The sequence below is a fragment of the Leopardus geoffroyi genome, chromosome E2 (genome assembly GCF_018350155.1).
Source record: "Leopardus geoffroyi isolate Oge1 chromosome E2, O.geoffroyi_Oge1_pat1.0, whole genome shotgun sequence".
In the NCBI taxonomy this organism is placed as follows: Eukaryota; Metazoa; Chordata; class Mammalia; order Carnivora; family Felidae; genus Leopardus; species Leopardus geoffroyi.
This window is the reverse complement of record NC_059335.1, coordinates 21430191-21455873: the sequence shown is the minus strand read 5'-3', so window position 1 is coordinate 21455873 and position 25683 is coordinate 21430191. Positions and strand designations below refer to the sequence as shown.

The following is a 25683-nucleotide window of genomic DNA, read 5'->3' as shown; positions in this document are numbered from 1 at the left end:
TTTTTTAAATAAAAGCACCATCTTTTCTGGCTCGAAGTTATGGCTTCTAGAGCGACAGTTGCTTCGACCAAAGCAAATGCTGAAAATCCGTAATTTTCAGAAATGATCGCCAGCCCTCAAAAAAGGCATGTTTATACCCAAACTTCTCAGTGTGTTCCCCCTGTGTTCACTCTATCTTTTTCCCTGCACTGCATTTTCATGTTTCCTCCTGAACAATTGCTTTCCCTCTGGAGCATCAGCATATGCAAATGGATCCCGATGGATGGCCAGCCGGGCTCCTCCCCAAATTGAGCCAGATAATTTTGTGGTGTTTATCCCTCCAACGTTTTTGAACCTATGGCCATGCTGAAGCAGAGAGCGAAGCTGCAACGTCAGTGGTAGGTTCGTGCAAAATCGAAAAGCTTCATTGATTCTACTCCAGGCATCTTTGTCAGCCTCTCCCATAGGTGGTCCTGGAACCAAACCCTTGTTTCAGAAGCTCGTTAAGAATGCAGCTCCCCGGGCCTTCCCCAGACTTACAGAAATCTGAAGTTTGTGACTCTTGTAACTCTACGTTCTAAACCACGGCTCACGGTGCCAACCACCCTGAGCCAATGGGTAGCTATCCTCACTGGGCAAACATCCGTTCTATACCTGGATGTGCCACAGTCAGTTCACATCCCCTCCCAGCCTCGTTCTGTATTTGCCATGGTTCTTATGGGAGGTGTGAAAGACATCTAGTTCAAACTGGATTAGATGAAACTTATCGGTGGACAAAGGGATGGCAAGTTCAGGTACAGCTGGATCCAGGTGTTTAATCAGCCATCAGTGGATCTTCATTGAGCACCTGCTGAATGCTAAGCCCTGTGCAGGCCTCTGCTGTAGGGGGAGGAGGTCCCTGCCTTCAGGACACTTTAAGGCTTATTGGGAAAGCAAGGCACATGTTTGAAGAAGCCTATCAACATGCAAAACAAGGAGCATATGGGTGGCTCAGTCCATTAGGCATTCGGCTCTTGGTTTCAGGTCAGTCCATGAGTTTGAGCCCCGCATCGGGCTCCACTCTGATGGCACAGAGCCTGCTTGAGATTCTGTCTCTACCCCCCTCTCTCTGTCCCTCCCCTGCTCATGCTCTCTCTCTCTCTCAGTCTCTCTCTCTCTCAGTCTCTCTCTCTCTCAAAATAAATAAACTTTAAAACATGCGAAACAAATAATGTAACATGATGCCCAAAGACACCTGCCCTCCTTGCAATATATCCTGTCTTGTTAATTTCCTAACCCACTTTCCATGAACTGCTCACATGTGCTGATCATTCAAAAAAAAAAAAAAAAATGTAGTTCATTTTTCTGTACCAAGCCCTGTGCTGAGTTTTGGGCACACAGGGACACATAGCACATAGCCTTGTTCAAATCTCTCTCTGCCCTCCGCTCCTGAAGCCTCCCCCCGCCTCCCTCCCATAGGGTCACTTGTGATGCATTTGGGGATCCCCGAGATGATCTCACCATCTCAGGATCCTTAACTCGGTCACATCTGCAAAGAGCTCCACCATGCTGGCACCTTGACCTTGGACTTCCAGCCTCTGGAGCTGTGAGAAACAAATTTCTGTTGTTTATAAGCCACCCTGTCTATGGTATTTTGTTATACTAGCCCGGACAGGCTCAGACAGAACCTGACGTTTTGGGGGGCTGTCGTTGTGCCCACCACGCGTGCCTTCCTTGGTCATGAGGCAGAGGCTGGGCATCTAGACGTTTCCTTCGGTATTCACTCCACAAATGCACAGTCTCTTTTCCCCTTTCAGCCACTTTTTTGGCCCACTTCCCCAGGACACGTGTCCTCCTTGGTAAGCAAGAGCTCAGGGTCACAGATCAGGCTGCGGCTTGGTGGCCTCCCTGGGAGACAGCCCGGCCCCACCCCCTGCCCCCAACCCCCGGGCAAAGGTTTCTGAGAGCTAATCATCACCTTGTAGTCCCTGGGTGTCAATGCCTGTATTCTGCCAGCAGCAAGGGGGTCATAAGTCAGTGCACGCCTAGGGTCAGTGAGGAAACACAGGGAGGTTAAGGGGACAAAGAAAGGCCAGGGCAGGGCACATTCCCACTGGGAGTTAACCTAGCAGAACCACAGCAAGACAGGCAGGCTGCCTCGGCTGGCGGCCTCTCCCTCGAAGGAACCTTCTCTGTGTGAGAAGGGACACGTGGCCAGCTCCCAGAATTTCCCCCATCGTGCCTCCCAGGGGCTTGGCTCCACACCCACCAGGGAAAACTCTGCCTTCAGAGCAAAAATTCCAAAGGGTCCTGCCTTGTGACCGGGATTCGTGCGGAAGCGTTGTGTCCGGGTACCGATTTCCCTTCTCGAAGTACCCCAGGGGGCGCTCACCGCCAGGAGAGGCTGGCCTTAGCATGCCCATTTTACAGATGAAGAGGCTGAGGTCCAGAGAGCCTGACTGAGGACACAGGGAGGGGAGGGGGATAGAAAAAGTCTCCAGAATATGGACGCCATATTAGTCTCTACTAAATAGCTGAGGTCCTAACCCAGGATAAACCAGTGTGCCGGCAGAGCTTGGCTGTGTGCGGAAGGGCAGAGAGAAACAGCAGCCCGCAGGTCTTTCTGGGTGTAGCCAGCCTTGGCTTCTGCCCCGGCCCAGACACTTCGACGGGTCCCACTCTCCAGAAGTCTCAGGATGCACGTGACCAGCTACAACCATCCGGGAGAGTCCTGTTGGGAACACGGGTCCTGAAGACGCACAGTGAGGTTGTAATCCGGGTCTAAGCCCTTCAGCCCCAGCCACACGGCCGTCTTTATTACCTGCAAAATCAAATCACTGCAGAGAAGCCAGGACCACGGAGGCCTGCCCGCGCAGGCAGGGCCTGGCCAGGCTTGATCCCACCTCCCTCCCCCCCCGGGAGAAACTCATGCAATTGTAGAGCCTGATGGGATAACGGGCATTGGTTGAGGTTTTGGGGTGGGAAGAGGGGGTCCGTCCTACTTGCCTGAGAATGGACCCCTGTGGCCACCACTGCCGCTCAGGCCCCTGCTGTACCTGAGGGAAGTCTGACCCCTGCCATACCAGTCACCTTCTCCTTGCAGGGAGTGAGGGTGGGGAGGTCCCTGGAGCCAGCCTCCTCCCATCAATGTGCTGGGGATAGTCACTCGGGGCCCTTGGATGTTTACCTTATGTCCTGAAAAGGCCAGGAGAGCTGGTCTGCCCAGGGCGACAGGGAGGCCGAGGGGGAAGGGATGTGACTTGGGGCCTGGAGCGTTCTCATTTCCAGGCTGCACGTCCCAGAAGGCAGGGCCGTCCTTCCTTACAAGAGTTCCCTGGGCTGCTTAGGACCGCAGGAGAGGCTTCGGTTACTTGCAGCCAAAAGAGTTTTGACCATGGAGGCAGCCGTGCAGCCTTCGTGAGCAGCGTGGCGGGGGCACGGGCTGGGTGGAGACCCCAGGACGCTGGACGGAGGGACCGCTGCCCTTCAGACTCCCTGAGGCCCAGCAGGGACCGCGGCGGGGTCCTGCTGATCCTGAGGCCCAGTGCCCTCCACCAGGAGGCAATGGTGTCTGTGCACGTCCTGAAGGGCCTTAGAGGACACACCCTTCGAAGGCAGGACAGGGTTCCTGCAGGCAAAGGGAGGGACAAAGGCCAGGAAGATGGTCTGGAATACTTGGCTCGTGGAGAGGAGGCGGTGTCAATGACCTCCCCCTCACCTTGACGTGTCCACACATCTCCAAGTCCCCGTGGGCATGACCTCACTCCCACGTAAGCAGGGAAACTGGGAGTTGGGGGGCGCACGAGACGGCCATAACCATCACCACAAACTGGCCTGCCTAGCGCAGCGGGAGCGCACCCCCCCTCCCCCCCCCCCACGGTTCTGGTCAGAAGCTGACATCACGGCATCAGCCGGGCTGTGCTCCCCCCACAGGCTCCAGGGGACAATCAATCCCTTGGCTTTTCTGGGGCTTCCAGTGCCCCTCGGCTTATGGCCGCATCGTCATGCCTGTCTCTGCCTCTGTTTAGCCACTGGCTTCCCCTCTTCCACCTTATGTGAAGACACTTATCATTATTTTTAGGGACCCCCCCAACCCCCAGATAATCCAGGGTGATTTCATCCTAAGACCCTTAACTTAATTACATCTGCAAAGACCCTGTTTGAAACAAGGTCACAGTCACAGATTCTGAGGGTTAGGATGTGGACAAAGCATTTTGAGGACCGTCCGACCCCTGATGCTAAGGTTGGCCGACTTCCCACGGTGGCCACTAAGACTTTGAACGAAGGGTGGAGCCAGGCCAGTCTGACTGCCCTGGTGTTTGCAGGGTCCTACACAGAGGTAAAGGGGAGCCTAAGGTGGGGACAGAGGAACAGAGGGTGTGGGGAGGAAGCCACCCAGCCCTGGGTAGTCCCTCCACACACTGGGAAAACCAGATATGATTATATTTATTATAGGTCTACGGCGCTCAGAGAAAAGCCAGTGTTAAGGCCCTGGGGTTCCCTCTACATGTCTCTGCCTTTTCCTCCGCAAATGATTCTGCATGAACCACGGCTTCCCCTTAGGAGACCCCCTGCAGATCCCAGCGCCTCATCGCTAGCAAGGGCGACAGGCACCAGAAGTTGGAACACTCGAGGGAGCCCCCAAAGGGGAAGGTGTTGAGTGGTCCAGGATGAGCCTTTTCTCCGGGGATGTGTCGGGCGGGGGGAGGACCAGGAGCAGAATGGAGCAAAACTGCGTCCACTGGGTGCTGGGACAGAAGTGGTGCCTCCTCGTTCAGGCCACAGGACAAGCCACCTCCAGGGGCGCTGATGGCTGAGTCTGGGCAGTACTTGGGCAGCAGGCTGTGAAAGGGAAGGGGGCTGCAAGGAACCCCACCCCACCCCTACACTTCCACGCCCAGAACTGGCAGCTTCCGCAGGTCGTGCGTGCCACACTGGGGTCTGCCAGGCACCCAGCCTGTCCCCCTCTGCGGGACCAAACGGGAACTTCGCGGAGGGCGTGTCCCCAGCTCCACCCCCGCCCCCCACTTCTGTGCAAGGAGTCCGCGAGGGCCCTCCCAGGCCCCCCACACCCACCGCCCTGTGGTCTTCTGTCGCTTTCTCACTGGCTTCCCCACCCACCCCCCATCGGCCCCCCTCGGTGTGAGAACCAGCAAAATGCATGCTTTCACCCAGACCCGAGTAAATCACTAAGTGACATAGAAAGTTAAGTTCAACACTCGGGAAAATTGAATTTATCTTGGAAATGCTTTATTCTTCCAAAAGTTCACTTTGGCAAAGTCTAATGTACAGAAAAGCATGAAATACTACGGCTACCGACGGAGCGGGTTCGTCGGCTGAGCATTAAGCCTCGGGGTCCGAATCCGGGCTCGCTCTCCGTCAACCACTCTCTTTAACTCCTATGTCCATCAACGTCCCTGCTAAATGGGGGCCTTACGCACATCTCATCTTGCCATAATGTCACAAGACCCAGAGAATTACAAATCAGGTTTAAGGCGGAAACCGTGACAGCCAAATCTAAGCACACAACAAGTGCATTAAGTATCTGTCTCCATTTAGCCTCATTCCAACCTACCTCTCCGCTCAGACCCGCTCCGTGCGGCGCTCAGCTGGAGGCAGCCTAAGATCCATTTTAGAGTGGACTGAAATATACATGACAGTTCACGCTGCACATGAACACATACAACTGTATAAAATATTTAAATAAAGACAGGAAAGAACAGAGGATTGCTGCAAAGCCTTTGGCAGACCCAGCCTTGGGGAATTTAGCAGCTTGAGATTCATTACAAATTTCATCTTTAATGTTATTTTTAGTTCAATATTTTGTAGCACTCAGAAGTAAATCTTGGTACGCTGTCTCCTCTCCCCCGGCTTCCTCTCTTCCGGTGTCTCATCCTTCGGTTTTACTGAAACCTAATACGTTTTCAATAAAATTGATTTGTGACGTCGTCATGCTGTTTGTTACCGTCTCCCGTTCCTTGACGGAATGGGGGGGGGGGGGCGGGAGGAGGATTGCGTGATTTGGCAAAGTGAGGCGGATTGCTCTTGATCGGGGAATAAATTGGCATGAACTTGGAAACCACCGCGCTGCAACACGGAAACTCCCCTCTCGCGCTCTGCCATTTTGAAGTTTCAGCCTCACGTTGCAGTCCTGAGTGCACAGGGTTCACCGACCTCCCCGGAGAGAGTCATCATCTCAGATACCGATGCAAAGGAGAGAAACAAACTCGGGCTTTCAATAATTGCTGCTCAGTGGCTCTCTCGATATGCCTTTCCACCTGGCAACCTCCAGCAAGTCTGTTGCTTTGAAATGCAATTCTAAAAGCAGGCACCTGTCCCCAAGGTGCGGGGCAGGAGAGGACAGGTTGACCAGAAGCTCTGTCCTGGGGTCGTTGCGCATACTTCCTGCCCGCTAGCGAGATGCAGAGAGATGCAAAGCTTAAATAAAGCTTTGTCCAGGAGGCAGCCGGCAAGATGAGAGGGAAGGCGGCAAAGGCTGACTAGCTGCCCAGCCAGCCCCTAAAATATATGAACTTGAAGCCCCTGGAACAGGGAGAGCACCCAGAAAATTCCTGATGGTTTTGGCTGGACTGGAATGGGGGGTGCTCATTTGTCACATTAGGGCAGGGCTCGACTTCTGACCCCGGGAAGCAAAGGCGTGGTGAGTAAGGGTCACGCTGAAGCAGCTTGAAAGAAGAGGACGTTCAACCCAAATACCAGGTGACCTGTGACGTTTGCCAGGTGGAGATTTTGGGAGCAAGTTATCTTATCTGTGACTTGGGTTTTCCATATCAACAATTGGTCTGGCAACGTCTGCCTCCGATTTTAACAGGGTATTTGAGAATGCAGGAACAAAAGAACTCTTTTAGCATGTTAGCATGTTTGCACATGCACAGGAAAAGGAGAGAACTGGGTGGTTTTCTGGGTAGTTTATAACTGAATAAAGCCCAGTGGTTTTTAAACTAAAGACACTCAGAAATTTTGATGCTGGAACAAAGTGTACCTAGAGAATTCAGGCCAAGGATTTATGGAAGGAGTGCTCTGGTATGGAATCTTCGGGGAGGGGAGGACAAGGAAGTGGGGGAGGGGAGGGGAGGAAGCCAGGCAATGAAACGCGTTCAGATGGAGTCTACCCTCAGCCCCATGGGGAAGGAGGTCTGGAGCGTCAATGACTCCAAGAGCTGCCCCACCTTGAGGCAAGGGGTGTGGGCTTTCAAATTCCTGTTTCAGTCCGCCATTGGTTGAGGCCATCTCAAGGAGGAAGGGGGTTATTCCCCAGGTATCTCCAGGCGACGTGACTCCCAAGCTCTGAGGATAATTCTTAGGGGATGTGTATAGTCAAGGCAGCCAGAGATAGCTCATAGCACCTGCTACAGGCAGATCTGGCCGGGGCACCCTTGGCACCTGCCCCAGGTGGGCATGACTACCCACTGAGACCTCATTCTATCATTTTTCCTGCCGGCTGAGACCTACACTCCAGATCAGGGAAACAAGAAAACGCACCGCGTTCCAGTAAGCTCTTGAACATCTCAGAAGATAACTACCTCGCCGGGGTTCAGGCGGAAAGAAGACTTGGTGCCTGGCAGCCCAGGTCTACAAGAAGAAGGGTCAAGTTGAGAACAGCGGAGGGACCATTTTTGCCTTTATCCTGTGACATGACACTATTCCACGTAAGTAGCTGCCATCAGGCCCAATGAGAAAATACATTTCACACCGTGTCTGGCACATAGTAACCACTCGCTCCGTGTTGGCTTGTGAGTATCATATTCCCAAACGGTGAGGTCAAAGAAATTAGCTGGGATTTTCTTCTTAATGAAAACTCTGATAAGATAATCATTGTCAGGTGGGGAGGCTTTGACTCCCTTGCTAACTGGGATGATTAACATGTACTTGATTACACCGGGGCAATGACAGTATATAGATTTTCTTCCATGCCAACCTCAATGGCGTCGCGGTGGCCATGACTATTAGGAAAGATTCTGAGGCCGAACGAATCCAGGCTCAGGTTGAGGGGGTTCACTAATTAATTAATCCTGTCCACTGCACACACCAGAGGAGAGGTCCGAGCATGTGCAACCCAAGACAGCCCTGTCCTTTGGAGTCCTCGGAACTCATGGCTTTTATTAATCACAAAGCTCCAAAGAAGCGGATTGTAAGGGTTACTTAGCTTCTTAAGCAGCAAGTGTCAGACTTGGCGCTTTCTGCTTTCGGGAGGTGAGATGGGGGAAAAGTCCCCAGAGTGTGCCAGACGTAGAGATATTTCCCAGGCAGTACCTGGGTGCTGGAAATGAGGAGAAAGGAGGAGGAGGAGAATTTTGAGGAGAAAAAGCCCTCCACGACTTGCAGCCTCTAAAATCACTAAGAGCGCTAGCATCCAAAATACAGCAAAAAGACCGACATCTCAGTGCAAAGATGGGCAAAGCATAGAACCTCTTAGACGAGAGCCAATGGCCGAAAACGCAAAGTTGCTCGATTTTCACCAGCTGCACGTGACGTGTAAAATAAAGCAGCATCACCTGTGCCAAATTGGCAGAACTTTGGAACCTGGTGATGTAAAGCGCTGGGGGGGAAGGGCGGGGGGGGGGGGAGGACGGGGGCAGCCTGAGTGGGGCTACACATCTCACAGACCCTTAAGGGAACAGATTGGTGAGACCTAGTATGACAGAAAAGGTGCAGATCTTCTGTCCTTCCAGAACGTCTATCTCTGGATAAGTATCCACTAGAACAACACTGCTCAAGGAGTCCCATGGAAGGATGTTCATGGTGGAATGAACCAAACTGCCCATCGCCAGGGAAAGGGGTAAGTAATAGTGAGGTAAGTCAGATGTCCAGTTCACCTCCGAGAAGCAAAGAAGCATCCGAGCCATGTTTACGTAGAGAACAACAGCAGGAGCGACCAGCCTTGGCTCCTAGGCCGTACACAGCATAGGGGGCTGACAGGGTAGAGGTCAGCTAGACACATGTCCCTGTACCCGCAGCAGCCTTGGGATCCCTTTCTTTTGGTGTTCGCTGACCACATTCCCTAGGGAGCCCTTCTTGGAGTTGATTCTCAGGAAGGGCCGCCAGTAGCTTTCCTGCTGGATGCTGCTTGAGCTCAAGTTCACAGAGACAGAGATGTGGGGTGAGCAGGGGGCAGAACTACAGGACCCCCATCACTCAACCCTTTGACACCTTCTGGGCAGGTTCCTACCATCTCTGGTGCTTTAGAGCAGACGTGAACAGGGGAAGAAAGTTGTCCGGGAACCCCTGGTCTCCTTGTCCATGGTGCTGGATGGTGAGTCTCTCCATATCAATACCTCCTTGGCACCACAAGTCAGTGGCCAATAAATTGCTCAGAGGGATTTCTTCCCCATCCTCTGGGTCTTTCCAGACTCTGAGAACTTTCTAGGCAGAGAGCCTTCCCACAAATGCCTCCGGTGCTATTTCTGTTGTGTGGACTGCTCAGAACTTTCTTGTTCGCTGCTACATTAAAAATGGCGGCCTGTCATCTCTGGGTGTCGTAGGCCCTCCAGGCCTCCCCACTGCTGGCTAGTTCTCTCCCTGGTCTCTCCTCCAGGCTCAGCCCTGCAACCAGCTCCTGGGACTCTCATGCATGATCTGTTTTATCTTCACTGGGGAAAAACCTCCATGTCCTTTCTCAAGGCCAAGATGAGAGGTCTTGGGACAGCTGGCACATTCTTGAGGCAGTCCTGTGAGATCTGGGGCTGGGGGTGCAGAGGTGGATGCTGGTAGTTTCTGTGTCCTTCCATGACCTTTCTTGTGCCCATCGCCCCTTCCCTTAATTCACACCACCCTCCTCTGTGTTGTGCCAAGCCCTTGAACAGGCTTTCTCTCCACCAGCAGCGCCCCCTTCCGGCCGATCTCTGCACAGCAGTCAGGAGCGCTGCTTGCAGGGAGACACTAATACAGAGTGCCCTTGACTGTCCTTGTGAATTATTAAATACTTACTGAACATAGGATACAGAGCGGGTCAAGACAAACGCTGGCATGCACACCTTTAACTGCTGTGCTGTTCATCCTGTGGGCGTCAGGGAGAGGTCAGATATGAGAGTGGTCTTTGGAGAAAGAACCCCCAGGCCAGAGTCATGCAGGGGAGGACACTCTGTAGTCCAGGCAGCTTGAGTGGCTCAGAATCAACACGTCTCAGTGAATTCAGTTCCCGGCTCAGCTACTTATCATCCCGAGGTGGTCGAGCGGATGTCCCAAGTAGCTGAGCCTAGATTGAACCAAGGTTTCTATTTCCTTCTGTGCGTTATAATCATGTCTGCCTTACCGTCTCATGGGACCTCTGAGGGTGCAGCAGAGTCATGCACAAGGAAGGGTTTTGTGACTATAGAGGCCACCCCTGTGCAGATGTGTTCCTCTGTAGCCCCTTCTCCAGGCTCATTGGTCAAGTCATCTGATCGGCAGAGATTTACTGAGAACACATCACGTGCCGCGGATTCTTCTAGACTTGAGGGATGCAAAGAAGGACATGATCTAGTCTTCCAGCAGCTTCTAGCCTAGCAGGAGAGGATAGAAATAGAAATCCAAGAGCACAGAGTGGTCGGCGTTCTCCGGGGCAGAGAGGAAAGGCGCTCTAGGCATATAACCGGTCATTTAGCTTGCGGGGGGTGCGGGCAGAGGGGGAGGCTCCTTGGCTGACCCCATGCCAGTCCGAGTGAGCAACAGGTACAAAAGTGTGAAGCAGTATGGTGCCCTCTATGGGAGAGGAGTTCAAGGAAGAGTCGTGCGGTGTAGCCGACGTGGTGGGTGCCCCACCCGTATCATACCTGCGCCCTGACGGACACTCACAAGTGGCTGGTTCCTAGTGCAAGCTCCTTGGGCCACAGAAGCCTGCCTGCCAGTGAGGCAGCCCAGAACGCCAGGAAGGTAACGCCCCTGGGGGCATCCCTTGCCTGATAATAGCTCCCGCCACCCTGGGGGGTCGGGAGACCAATCTGTGGTCTCTTCTGCACAGTGTCCCAGTGAGTCTCAGCAGACCTGCGTCTGGTTGCCCACAGCAGTAACCTACTCCCGATGCCTCCGGCATTACCTGCCTTTCCTTTCCTCTCTCCCTTTCTTGCTTTCCCATTGATGTCTTCTGGGGTTACCAGCCAAATAAACGTGAACACTAGTATCCTTGTCTAAGGGCTGGCTTCTAGAAGAACCCAACTCAGGTTGGGACAAGCCAGACTGGGAAAACGCTGCCTGTTCCCCAGCTCACCCCTTACATGCGTTTCAATGGGCTGTCCCATTCAGGAGAAACTTCTGCATTTCCAGGGGTTTAGTCTGTTTCCGCTCTACCTGCTGACGGGTCAATGGCACCAACGCCAACCGCCCTCCGGCCTGGTAGACCCTGCCCCTCCCTCCCCTTCTTCCAGTCTCCCCATCAGACCCACACCCCTTGTTTACCAAATGTTCAATTTTGGTTATGTTACTATAAAAATCAAGCAGCTGGCAATTCCAGCTTGATTAGCAGGTCTCCAGTTTTGATTAGTAAATTACTGCGGTAATCAAGGTTAATTCTCATTGCAGTGCTCAGCAATGGATTTCATATTTTGCAGGGAAATGGTTTTCCTGCCTGGGACGGAGAACATTTCATTAAAGGAACCCCGAGATGCGAAAGGAGGGAAGGGAACCCTGGCAGGACTGAGAATGGTTCCTGTCTCTCCAATCTGCCTTCAGATGGGCCCTTTCCTGGGAAAAAGGAGCCTGCACAAGACCTCTGGAACAATACCAGTTTCCGACCTCAGGGCTTTCTGAGTCTTTGAGGAACCACGGAAACCCTTTTTGCTGGAATTGGAACCTAAGTGCTGGGGGCCAGGGGACTGGGCTCAAGATAAGAGGTGCCTTTGGGCAGATGATGTCTTTAAACACCAGTAGGGATGAAAGGAGGGCAGGCGTCCGTCCCAGCTGGTTGGGGGCAGCTTCCGCGCTGTCTGCCCTGGGGGAGGCCTCTCTCTCCAGGGAATGAATGGCACCTGTAGACCAGGTCTGGAGTCTGAGAGACACTCAGATTGAGAGAAAGCTCGTAAGATTTCATTTCTGACTTTGCCCTGGGTCCGGGGTTTGGACTGTGGAGTCTGGGTAAGTTGGGATTAAGGTGTCCTGTTCCGCAACCAAGAAATAGGACAGAAGGGGAGCGCCTGCGTGGCTCAGTCCTTTGAACATCCAACTCTTGATTTCAGTTCTGGTCATGATCCCAGGGTCGTGGGATGGAGCCCTGCATCGGGCTCCACACTGAGTGTGGAGTCTGCTCGGGATTCTCTCTCTCTCTCCCTCTGCCCCTCTCCCCTGCTTGTGTGCCTGTGTGCTCTCTCTCTCTCTCTCAAATAATAATAATATAAAAATCTTGGGCCACCTGGGTGGCTCAATCGGTTAAGCATCTGACTTTGGCTCAGGTTATGATCTCCCGGTTTGTGAGTACAAGTTCTGCATCAGGCTCTGTGCTGACAACTCAGAGCCTGTGTCCTGCTTTGGATTCTGTGTTTCCCTCTCTCTCTCTGCCCCTCTTCCGCTTACAGTCTCTCTCTCTCTCTCTCTCTCTCTCTCTCTCTCTCTCTCTCCGTATCTCTCTCTCTCTCTCTCTCAAAAATAAATAAACATTAAAAAAAATTTTTTTAGTGTTAAGAAAAAAAAAAGAAATAGGACAGAAGAGAGGAGGCTGGCCCAAGCCCACCCACCCAGGATCTCTCTGTGAGTTCACTCTCCATCTGTAACTCCCTATCCCGCAATCACTAAATGTCAGCAATGGACACATTGCCTCCCATAGGTGACATTTGCTTTCAGCATCTCTTTGGGAGATGGACCCTGTCAATCGATTAGAATTCATGTAATTTGGTAGCAGGAGAAAGCACCACGTGCAGGTTGGCTGGATGGCTCAGAAGTGCCCTGGCCCCATCCTGTATCCTGGGGGTCTTGAGAAGGGGCTTCCTTCTTGGTGTCTCACGTTTCCATATTGCCCTTCCCAATTTCCGGAGTCCTGGAAGCTTATGAGCGCCTTTACAAAGTGGGGGTAGGAGGAGATGGGGCTTTGACCCGAAAAAGCTGGGGCAAACAGTCCCGTGTGGGGTGTAATTGACGGGTCTAAACCCTCGGTGTCCGTATGGACCACACTTCTAGGAGCAGATGTCTGCTCTGGAGGAGGCGGAGACGTGCCCACACCTCATTTCAGTATGTTCCATTAGGCAGAAGGTGAAAGGCTCCCCCTCCCCCTACAAAATCTTCAGACCCCTCAGGGCTCTCAGGCAAGAGCTCTCAGATTTTCAACTCTGTGTCTTTTGTGGGCACATACACCCAACCATCCTTAATGTTTTCCTGGCACCAATGTCCCGATGTGTTTGTTTGGAGCAGTATGAATAAGGCCCCATGCAAGAAGAGGGGACCCTCGGGGGAAATAATCAGAGGCCAGAAACTGATCAAACTCCTCCGGGATTCCTTGCCTAAGAGCCATTAACTTTTCACACTTTTTTGGGTGGTGGGCGTGGGGCAACTGTCTGGGGGGCGGGGAATGCAACTTAGGAGGGAGACACAGGGCTCACCTCTCTCTCAGCCAGAGCGTCAGCTGGACTCAAACCTCATCCAACCATGTTAACGTCCAGCCCGTCACTTGGTCAAGGCACTCCCTTCTCCATGCCCTTTTACCTCGGTTTCCTCATCTGTGAAATAGTCATTAGTTCTCATAGCAATTGAGTCAGAGGGCTGGGTGAGGACATGTGAGATAATACATCTAAAAGGTGTTAACCTCTTTAAAAAGTAGTGTTGATAGAGGGTTTTTTTTAGTTTATTTATTTATTTTGGGTGGGGGGAGGGGCAGAGGGAGAGGGAGAGAGAATCCCGAGCAAGCTCCACACTGTCAGCACAGAGCCTGATGTCGGGCGTGAACCCACAAACTGTGAGATCATGATCCGAGCCGAAATCAAGAGTCGAATGCTTAACCGAGTGAGCCACCCGGGAGCCCCCAAAAAGCAGTGTTTAAATGTTATCTATTCGTGTCATTTCACAAGTGACCATGCTCCAACAGGGCAGCTCCAAGGTGCCACCCAGTGTTTGCTTCCTGTTTGCCGATGAGCCGTGAGCCAAAGCAAGCAACGTGGCCAAGCCCAGAGTCAATATGGGAGAGCCTGGACACTGGGTAATATGACTCACTGCAGCCATTGATGGAACAAGTTAGCACACATGCCTTTCTTATCCCACTGGTGATGTTGATGTTGACGACTGGCTTGGAAGAGAAATGCCTTTACCGTGACACGTGAGCACTTCGTTTCACTCAGGGATGAAACTATGTCCCTAAGTTACCATGTTACCTATGACTCAGTTAAACTCCTTTGGCCACCTCAGTACCCAAAGGGCTGTTACTTCCTGTGTGCTTCCGAGTTTTCTCTGTCCAAGCTCGTCAGCAGTTTTTACCATGTCTGCATCTCCACGTTTGTGGCTCTTTGTCTCTCACCTCCTGGGGCCATTGGATTCTTCCTCTTCCTCTCCCCATTCCTTTGGCTTGGCTAAAACACCCGCAGGATGGAAGGGGCAGAGGGAAAGGAACTGGGAAAGAGGATACTTCAGAGTCAATGGAGAATTCAAGGATCAGACCCTTCTCAGTGGGCCGTTGGATATTAGGAAAAGTAGTTCTACTGAATTGGGTTTTCCCCAGACGAAATTGTACAAACTTTCTTAGCATCATGCAGATTTTCCTTGTAGAAAATGCCTTGTAGGCATCCATGTAGATGCCTGTCACCAGAGAAAAATGCCATTGTGTTGTGTCATGCTGATGCCATGCTGATACTGGTAACCCTATCAGCCTGCAGCGAGACTACGGAGTCAGAACCCAAGAGCGATGACTTTTGGCATCATCTTCCCGCTAGTGATTGCAGGTGATGTCAGTTTGCCAAACAAAATTATAAGCAAAATGGATGTTGTGGGTCACAGCGCGGCAACGAATATATAGCTGCATTTCCTTCAATAAATCTGCCCTCTTCTGCCCGGACAAAGACATACAACCTATGGTGATTGACGTTTTCACCACTAAATTATACTATGTCTGTTTCTAGAAGAAATGTCTCCATTCCAAAATTAGCTAACCATCAACATAACATAAAATAACTTGAACACGGTGTCATTTCACAAAGATATTGATTCATGCAGACTTATTGGATTAATAACTGGTTTCCCATAAAAGGAGTAGTCACTATGTCTTTGGTAGACAGAAAAAATATACACTTTAGAACAATATATATTGGTACATTTAAGCCTGATTGCTGAGCTCAAATAAACAAAACAGTTTTCAGAGGCAACATTGCAAATGAAAACAGAGGTGACACAATGCAACTTACAAATGGATCCAGGGGTGATGGAAAGCTAATAAAAAAAGACAACTATTTATTTATTTGGGGCATTTGATTTTACTCTATTGGATTACACAAAGCTCTAATTTTTCACTGCAGTCAATCTGTATAAAAGTTCAACTGATTGAAGCACATATTTAATTCCCGAATGCCTTTTCTTTCAACCCCTACCTCTTCAGAGTTGGACAACCTTTTGGTGTCCTGAGTAGCAAAGAGGTTTGCTTATGTTGGAGCAACCAGACCAGAGGAGATATTTGAAGGCAATAGGTGATTTACTCACTTCCTAACGACAGCCAATCCACTCTTTCTCCTTGAGGACTGGTTTTGCCAATAGGTTGAGAAAATATGTTTCTTTCTGTTTTGGTTTCTTATTTTATTTATTTATATTTTTTAAGTGTGATTTCTTCAGCGAAGTTCCATGGTAATAAAGTAATTGAAATTAATCTTCCTGGTTACTCATCCAACAAATCATCCCATGGCATTAAGAATAAAATTCGAGCACCTTAACATCGGTTTGGCATGATTTGACTCAGCTGGCTTTTCTGAACTCGTCATTTTCCACCCTTCCCCTCGCCATGTCCAGGGCTGGCCCTGTTTGTCCCTTGACTTTGTCATGTTCATGTGCACCATTGCCCATCTATTTGGACTTGTCTCTCAGTTCTCCACATTGCTGTCTCTTTCTTTATTTTTAAAAAACATGTTTTTAACATTTGTTTATTTTTTTGAGAGACAGAGACAGAGCACGAGTGGGAAGGGGCAGAGAGAGGGAGTCACGGATTCCAAAGCAGGCTCCAGACTCTGAGCTGTCAGCACAGAGCCCGACGTGGGGCTGGAACTCACGAACCGTGAGATCATGACCTGAGCCGAGGTTGGATGCTGAACTGACCGAGCCACCCGGGCGTCCTTCCTTCCTTTTATTGGAAACCTTCTCTTGACCATTCGGTTTTATAGAAACAGATATACACCGTTTCATTATCCAGTTTTATTTTATTATGGCTTCCTATTACTGTCATCTCCTGCCACAGGAACATAAACTCCCTGGGGACACGCAGGGGCTCTTTTGGTCTTGTCGATGGCTATATCCACACGGGCCGGCATGGGGGCAGAACCTAGAAGGTATCCAATACCTGAATGGACACATCTCTGAGAAGAAGACTCAGAAATGACAAGTTTTCATCTCGATGTGACTCCAGCTTTCTGGCATGTCTTGGTAGGATCCCCATCGTCTTTGTACCTTTGTTTTTCTTCCCTTAAAGAAAAGTGGTCTTCACTTGCTGCCCAGAAATGGTGCACAGATAAACTCAGTGAACCACAAAAAGGAACAAAATTTATTTATTTATTTATTTATTTTTAAAGTGCTTTCTGTGTATTCGCGGCAGGGTTCAGAGGTAGGAAAGAGTTCATTAATACGGAAAGCCAACCAACTATGGCCGTGAGGCCACCTCTTATGTAGGGATGGCAGGGCGCCTTTGGGAATGGCCACAGGAACTTTCAGGATCCCACCACAACTGGCTTTCCAATTTATCTTCTGGTGTGGAAGGAGAGCACTGTTTCTGCAGTGGAACGCTAGATTAAGTAGTTGTATTAAAAAGGAATGTTTTAAAGCCCTAGAATCACACACCATGAGATGGCCACCCAAGGACAGACGTGTGGGAATGAGGCCCAGCAGGGACAGCAGATTCATGGTTCAATTTTTTGCTTATTTCTGGGCAAAGGCTGATTGAGTGAGCTGGCAGGTAGAGTGGGGGGCCGCTATTGCAACCATGGCTTTTCCGTCTCTGGCTCCCACTTCCCCCAAGTAGGTATGCGTTTGCATTAATCCTACCGTGGTAACTCCCCAGTAGCTTCAGGCTGCTCTAGATTATTTGTAGCTTGATTTATCGCTTCTCTGGAGACCGGTGCAGACAGCCTATGAACTTCCAAATCCCTGGGAGGACTTGGTAGCTGTGTTCCCATCTGGAGGCCCGTGGAGGGGACTGTTCGCTCAGATCTGTCTCTCCAGGTGAGAGAGGTAGCCGTTTGGCAAGGTCTCGGGGCTTTAGGAACAGTCTCGAATTCCCTCTGCCTGCCAAAGCTGGGAAAGCCTTGCCCATCTGCCTCGTGAACTATGAAATATGTAAGGCAGCAGTCCAGCAGCATTTAAGGTCTTTTCTGATTGGCAGAACCTGAAAATAATATTGTAAGACCGGTACCAAAGAGCCCTGTAGCCACTGACTCTGGATCCTAGAAATGTGCACTCAAGCAGTGTTTATCCTACAGTCCTTAATTCCTGTCCTTATCCTGCAGCTCCAAAGAGCCTCTGCCCGTCTCTCCAGAGACAGGCCTGGAACTTGCACCTGTGACGGCCACATCACTTTGCCCGTGGCTTTCCCCGGCTGTCTATCCTGGGACAATGAATTAAGTGTGTTTGGCAAATGAAGATTTTTTTTTAAGTTTATTTTTCTTATTTCGAGAGAGAGAGAGAGAGAAAGAGAGAGAGAGAGCAGAGGGGCAGAGAGAGAGAAGGAGAGAGGGAGAATCCCAAGCAAGCTCCACACCGTGAGCACAGAGCCCAATGCGGGGCTCGAACTCACCAACCTCAAGATCATGACCTTAGCTGCTATCAAGAGTCAGATGCTTAACTGACTGAGCCACCCAGGTGCCCCCGAAGACTTTTTTTTTTAAGAGACTGGATACCTGCTGAATCTCCTTTGCAATTGGAGAAGTGCAAAACTATGTTAGTTCGGCACAGTTACACACACGTGAGAAAGAGGGAAAGAGAGGAAGTAGGTCCTGCAGGAGAAGAAGGCCCAGGAGGGTAACGTCGGCCAGCACACCTTGCCGCCCCCTGAACTGCCTCAGGAACCACCTCTCCCATTCCGTGACCCTCACTTCCTTGTTTGTCCCCGACCCCCACCCCCCGCAATGATTTTGTAATTTCCAACCCATCCTTCCTGAAGATAAAAGACACCATGGGCGGGATCCATGAATAAAAGTCGTTATTTATCGATGCCAGTTTTGGGGAACATTTTTCCTTCTGATTCATGAACCACTTTTCTACATTCGAAAAGCAGTTCATAAATCGTTCAGCGCCGGCAGAAATTAATAATAATGAATCCATTTACATAAAATAGTCTCATCCTGCCAGGTGCTGATAATATTGGAAGCTAGACCCTCTTTGGGAAGCTGGATGGCATTGAGTGCGCGCGCGCGCGCGTGTGTGTGTGTGTGTGTGTGTGTTCCCACGCATCAGACCTCACGCCTTGTGTCTGCGAGCTTAACCCAAAGTTTAATTATTTAGCGCCCAGTCTTGATCACTGGGAGACGCCATTCAAAAACATGGGACAAGATGAAAAGAAGAGAAACAACCCAGTGCCTTAAGAAGACAGTCACGAGGGGCGCCTGGGTGGCGCAGTCGGTTAAGCGTCCGACTTCAGCCAGGTCACGATCTCGTGGTCCGTGAGTTCGAGCCCCGCTCTGATGGCCCAGAGCCTGGAGCCTGTTTCCGATTCTGTGTCTCCCTCTCTCTCTGCCCCTCCCCCGTTCATGCTCTGTCTCTCTCTGTCCCAAAAATAAATAAACGTTGAAAAAAAAAATTTAAAAAATAAATAAAAAAAAAGAAGACAGTCACGAGCCGTGTCAGAGGTCATATCCAGCCAAATTAACCCTTAAAGCCGTTCTGAGAAACGCGCCGAGGCACAGAATCATTAATTCCCGGGAGAAACCATCACATTTGTTTGTATCCACACACTCACGCACAAGCGTAAACACACAACGAGCTCCTGGGGCACTGAAGCGAATGTTAAGTCAGCAGGTTGATTTATCGCAAACTGTGTTTTCCAACATACATGCCAACAAGCACAGGTTCTAACCGTTATTAGTAGGTCTTAGGTGGGAAAAGAGCACTGGGATCAAATAAGCTGGTGCGGCACCCAGCAAGGTCAAATTCAAGGGGTGCTTTCCCGTGGTAGATTACCACTCTCGCCAAAGTGGACTCAAGGGTTAGGCAAGACTTGCCGTTTGGCTTTGTTTGAGTTTTCCCCACAGAGACAGAGGGCTAAACCCTCCTCCTCCCCAGCTCTTAGAACTGGGGTGTCTCTGGTCTGCACCTGGCTCCTTTCTTGGGTTGCACACTTACCCCTTTGTCCCCTCATGTCACTCCTACGCCGATAGGAAATGTGTGGATATTGTTTCATGTGCATTTTCGCTTTGTTTGCCTGCATTTTTTTTTTTCAACGTTTATTTATTTTTGGGACAGAGAGAGACAGAGCATGAACAGGGGAGGGGCAGAGAGAGAGGGAGACACAGAATCGGAAACAGGCTCCAGGCTCTGAGCCATCAGCCCAGAGCCCGACGCGGGGCTCGAACTCCCGGACCGCGAGATCGTGACCTGGCTGAAGTCGGACGCTTAACCGACTGCGCCACCCAGGCGCCCCATTGCCTGCATTTTTAACTTGCGCAAATGATGCCGCGTCGTGTATCTCGTCGCGCGTCCTTCCTGTTTCGCCCAGGCACCCTGATTGTCACAGGTACTCACGCTGCCCTAGGAACACACATTGTGATGCTTTGGGTTCCACACACGCTGCTCCATCATGCCCGTCCGTGCTCCCGGGGGGAGGGCACCCATGTGACAGCCGGCTTGTAACGCTACAAGGGGCATCCTTAAGGATGAGAGCAAGGGTTCCTTCGGTGCCTACGTTCAGCAGCAGAACCGTTGGGCCACGGCACCTACGTGCGATCCATTCTACCAAGTGGCACAGATGCTCCTGGGGGCGGCCGCTCGGGTCTGCGCTCCCACCAGCAGTGATGAAAGCCCCGCATGCCTGCCAACACGTGGCACTATCCAGCTGTCTCTTTTGCCATTCTAGAAGGTGTGAAGTGCTATCTTGTTTTAATGGCATTTTCTAATTACTAATAAATGTGAGCATCTCTTCGTGTGCTTATTAATTAGCCTTTTGAATCTCTTCCGTAAATGGACTATTTATAGCCTTTGTGCATTTTTTTTTTTTTTTCTCCTTCTGGGATTGCTGTCTCCTTCTTGCCGATTTAGAGGAGTTTCTTGTCAGTTTTGGGCATCACAACTATCTCTGCCCATTCCATCATTGCCTACTCGCTGTCCACGGCGTCCTCAGAAATTCTCATTTTTTTTTTCTTTCTATAGTTCCGTGGTAGGAAAGCTTCTAAGACGGCCCCCCGTGATCCCTGCCTCCTGGCATCCACACGTCTGTGAACCCTCCTCGCCTTGAGCGCGGGCCGAAGCTGGCGACTCACTTCGAACGAAGGGGGTGCGGCAAAGATGACGCGAGGCCCCTCCGTGATTAGATGGCCACGCATTGTGGCTTTCCATCTGCCAGCAGGCTCTATGGGTGACAGAAGCTGGCGTGTTGGAGGTCACGTTAGCAAGGAGCTGATAGTGGCCTGCCGGCCAGCAGGTGGTGAAGAACCTAGGCCCTCCGGCCCACAGTCTGTGGAGGGCCGGACATTCACAGGAGCTTGGAGGCCAATGGGCAGCCTGGTAGACTGGAGGTGGCCATGGCTCGGGTCGTGACCTCGGTTGCGGTCTGCGACAGACCCTGGAGTAGAAGCCCCGGCTAAGGGACACCCAGGTTTCCCGCCCACAGAGATAACAGTGCACACAGCTTGAAGGCACTAGGTTCTGAGGTAATTTGTTACTAAGCAGTCGATCGCCCGCACCGGTTCTGGGTTGCAGTCTGACGTGCGAGTCTTTAATCTGTCTCAATTTCACCCTCGTTTGCGGTGTTAGGAACAGATCCCGCTTTATTTTTCAGGAGAATTGTTGGGAATTTCAGACCTGCCACTTACAGGCTATCTCACAAGGTGAGGTGACGTGGGGAAAATGGCTTCGGGCCGCGTCTCCCTCACAGAAGGCACTTAGTGAACGACAGCTCCAGATGGCAGTGGTTCGCGGGCTGAGAGGGGCCGTCCGAGGCGAGCTTCTCCAAACTTGTGTCCCAGCGGGCCTTATCCTGGCTCCGCATTTCATGTGGCTAAGTCTCAGAAGCTCACCTTGGACAACGCACTGTTGAGAAGGTGGGCCTTTGTTCTGGAAGCCTCCTCGGAGAGACAGGTCTCTTTGGGAGTGGACAGGACCGCTTTGAGGAGACAGTCCTGTGTCCTACAGTTGACTTTCCTACTGACTGGTTGTGCTCCCTTGAGGGGCTTCACTGCCCTTTCTGGCCTCAGTGTCCCCATATCTGTTGCATGAAGCAGGTGCACAGGGCAACTTCTTTCCACCTTAATGGCTAAATGGAATGGTGCCATCTTTGTTCTCTGAGAAGAATAGGAAGGTCTCAGTAAGGATTCTCACTGTTTGGAAGAAGAAGAAAATGCCAATTGGAACACACCTTGAGCAGGTGCAGGCCTGGGCAGATGGATCGCTGTTTCCCCAGGTCGCAAGAGTTGTCTCCACCAGACCTCTCCTACGGGGGACCTCGAGCTCTCTCGGATGAGATCAGATCTGTTAAAATTACTTGAATATTGCACAGTGGCCTCTGTCTCCTATCACGGCCATGATGCATTCCAACAAACATTCCTGCCTTTAATTTTCAAGTCTATGTGAGGGGGATAAATGAAACGTGTGTGAATCTGACTCACGGTAATGTTGTTCGGGGAAGTCTCACCCAGGCGGCCTTTGGAAATCAGTCCTCCCAGAGAGGGAGTCCCACCTGATCATCTGATCCACGGTGACAGACGAAGAGGCAGCCACACACCCAAGTCGATCCGGATGGGTTTGGAACTTTGCAAAACACCGGGCAGGGTGATAAGTTCCAGACTGAACAGCCTACGGTAAATATGAACCGTGTTTGGGGATCACACGCTTTTGTGATAGAGCCTCAGGAAACGTGTGTGCTATAAGATTGTATGGATAAGGTGAGGTCACCACCACCCAAGGCTGCTGGTTGAACAGGACCACAGGTGGTTCCGGGTAGAGAGAGTGAATGTGACTGATTGATGTGGCATCTGATTAGCTCCTGCCTCACGCCATAGCTTCAGTCGTCATTGAGGAACCCGTAAAATCCCACGAAGAAACCAACAATTACCAATACTACCAAATACTATGACTACGGCAAACACTGTGCTCATTGAACTTCACGATATGAATTTGACACGCCATCTTGTTGAACCTTCAAAACCACCATGTGATGTAAGTACCCTCATTATCTGCATCTTACAAGAGAGTCCGCAAAGGTGCGTTCTAGGGTCAACTAGAGAGGTGACAGTAACGAAAGATCAATTTGTCATAATTAAAGAAACGGTGGACACAATGGAGACACAAACGACAGACTGGGAAAAGATACTCGCAACTTCTTTGACCAACAAGTGGGTATATGTAGGTAAATACCAAGGATGTTAGCAGAGGCAGAAGAATGGAACAACTACAAAAGAGACAAAGGAGGTGAACCATGCAATTTACAAAAGAAGAAATCCAAAATGTTAAAAGAAAACGTGTGAAGATGCTCAAACGTGAGAAGATGCTCACTCGGATCGGCACGAGTGAGACAGCCGGTGATGTTAACCTCTGGCAGGATGTGGGGGAACAGGAACTCTCATGCGGAGCTAGTTGGAGTATAGACTGATGCAAGCATTCTGGAAAACAGCCCGGCAGAGGTGAGTCAAAATGACAGTCCACGTCCTGTCTGACTGGGCAGTTCTGTTGCTCAGTACACATCTCTGAGAAAGTCTCACACAGGTCCCCAGAAGGACCTGAGCTAAGGTGCTCCTTGCAACCTTGTCTGTGGTGATGGTGAGCTGGAAGCAACCTGGGCGTCGTTCTCCAGGAGAGTGAAGGGCCGTGTCATCTGGTCGATTCCCACCTCGGGTACCATGCGGCATTAGAAGCTGCCGACTGCATCATCACTTGGCAACCCGCGTGGGCATAAACACACCAGGCTCGGTGAAAACCGTAAGAAAGAGAGTAAGATAATTAATGCACTGCCATTTGCACAAAAAAAAAAAAAAAAAAAAAAAAAAACAAAAAAACACCTGCCTAAGAAACGTCCGATCACACTGTGAAAGAAATATAAAAAGGAATTGGAGTAGGGATGGCAGAGAATTAAAGGCAAGAGAAGTAGCTAGAGGGGGCGGGGACTCGAGGACAGCATTTGCCGTTACTTTCCATGGTAGAGAAAGGATTTGAACTTGCTCGAAGGCTGACACGGAGAAGTAAGTGAAGGGCAGAGGTGAGGAAGTAGAGGACAGAGGGGTGAAGAATGCAGAAGGCCCCTGATGAGAAAGGAAGGAGTAAAATTCCAGGCCCAGGTAGAGGTGTTTGAGGTGGGCGGGTAGTAGGGAAGAAAAGATAAACAGAGTTAACTCTTGAGAATGGGGTTCAGGAAATCGAAGGGGCTCTTGGTTGATCGTCTCGTGAGAATAAAGAAATGGATGGCATGGTCAAGACTTTGAAGAGAGTAGAGAAGGTGGAAACGAGCTAGGAAAAGGATGGCAGGGGGTGGGGGTGGGCAGGGAGAGGGCCCAGTGAACCAGTTACCAGGATGGGAACAGAATGAGTAGACCGGGGCTGGTTCTGGGCTTGTCCTGTTGGGCAGGAGGGCTGGGGGACAAAGGGGTGAGGGAGTGAAAGAATGGGCCCTGGATTGGGAAGAAGGGAGGAAACGTGGAAACTAATAGGAGGAGTATGAGGGTTGAAGGATCTGTAGAACACATGAGGCCAGGAATACCAGCACTGGGTCCACTGCACAAAAGCCAGAGGGAGAGGTGGTCGTGGTCACGGCACCCACTTTGGGCATTTTGGGGGTTTTTTTGTTCTGTTTTTAATTTTTTTTTTAACTTTTAAATGTTTTTATTTTTGAGAGAGAGAGACAGAGCATGAGCGGTGGAAGGGCAGAGAGAGAGAGGGAGACACAGAATCGAAAGCAGGCTCCAGGCTCTGAGCTGCCAGCACAGAGCCTGACGCGGGGCTCGAACTCACGAACTGCGAGATCGTGACCGGAGCCGAAGTCAGGCGCCTAACCGACTGAGCCACCCAGGTGCCCTGTGTGGGCATTTTGACATGCCAATATGGGGCAGTTTCAAGGACAAGGCCAAAGGTTGGCTAGGGAGAGGGTTGCTTTTTGGGGGGGAAAGGAACTGAAAGGTGAAGTTGCTCAAGATAATGGCAAGGCTAGTGCTGGGGGACCACCTTTCGGCCACCTCCAAACCCTCAACACATGGGAATGGGAGTCACCAACTCCCCAAGGAAGAAAGGGAACAAGATGCCAGAGAAGGTGAACTGAGGTGCTGTGGCCGGCACCCCTTCACAAGGTCACATGCATACTCCCCTGCTGCCCTGGCCTTAACTCTCAGCTCCCAAAGCTGGAGCTTCCCACCTTCGCTGACCTGTGAAAGGGGTTGTCACAGAAGCGAAGTCCAGAGAGAGGAATGTGGGGTAGATGCTAAGCTATTGAGTTTCAAAATAGCATAGCATATTGTTTGAAAGAAGAAGGTTCTGAGATTCCAAGGCCATAGTTTTTGTCACTGGCACACATTTTGGAAGAGTGAAGATGAGCATATTCTGGACCCAACCAGGACCCTAGGAGAAGGGTGAGGAGAGCCACGTGGATGGGTCTGCAGCGATGGCCGAAGTGGAGGAATAAGGTCACCCCACTGTCCTTGTCCCTGCACGAGTGACAGTGCACGGAGCCATGTAACCTTCAGCCCTGTCCTGGAGGAGCATGGCAATGACAGCCTGATGCCTGCCGATCATCTTGCAGGTGAGGGTTGCCTGCTCCCCAAGGTTAAGTTCAAGGATACATGGATCCATCTAGTATGCCCGCTTCAGAACACAACACAGGCCATTCAGAAACCTCACTCCCTGTGAGATAGACAGAGTGCTTTGTATCTCTGGGGACAGACATGGAGAATGGAAGAGAACACTTGTTCTATTTCCAAGGAGGGAAGAGGGACATTACCCAAACATTCAACAACCTTTATTGTACCAGCAAAACCAGAGCAGCTTCCTGGGGCCTGCCAAACATGGGTCTTAGAGCCTTTGGGCTGTGGAAGGTCCTGGGGTCTGAAGCAGGCCTGGGATGGCCAGGAGGCAGAGGTCCTTCAAGGCACGGGATGCTGGTTTTTGGCCAACCAGGACAAGAATTTTTCGGTATGTTAACTGCAGACATAGCTGTGCTGGGGAATTTTGGTCTTTGAGTAGATCCCCTGAGCACCACACTTCTGGTCAGAACTCAGTGGGGGTAGGGATACACTCCTGTCTGACCTAGGGAAACAAATCAGACAGCAGAGTAACAGCATCAGGTCCCAAGAGAGCGCCAGACCTGTAGGACATGGACAGGAATGACGAGGTTGGGGGACACCTCCGGACGTGGCATAAGGGACTTTTCCAGAAAACCCACTGAGCCTAAGGAGTAACTCTGGAAAAAAATCCAGATACTTTAAAGACCCGGGG

The 25683-nt window shown here is 50.9% G+C and overlaps 1 long non-coding RNA gene across 1 annotated transcript; it reads left to right on the top strand.

Moving 5' to 3' along the window:
• Window positions 1-7059: 7059 nt before the first annotated feature.
• On the top strand, window positions 7060-17764 carry LOC123579070. Its single transcript, XR_006702610.1, has 6 exons — window positions 7060-7628; window positions 8652-8758; window positions 11505-11604; window positions 13964-14810; window positions 16307-16491; window positions 17568-17764. It is a non-coding gene; the product is annotated as an uncharacterized LOC123579070 (long non-coding RNA).
• Window positions 17765-25683: the final 7919 nt, after the last annotated feature.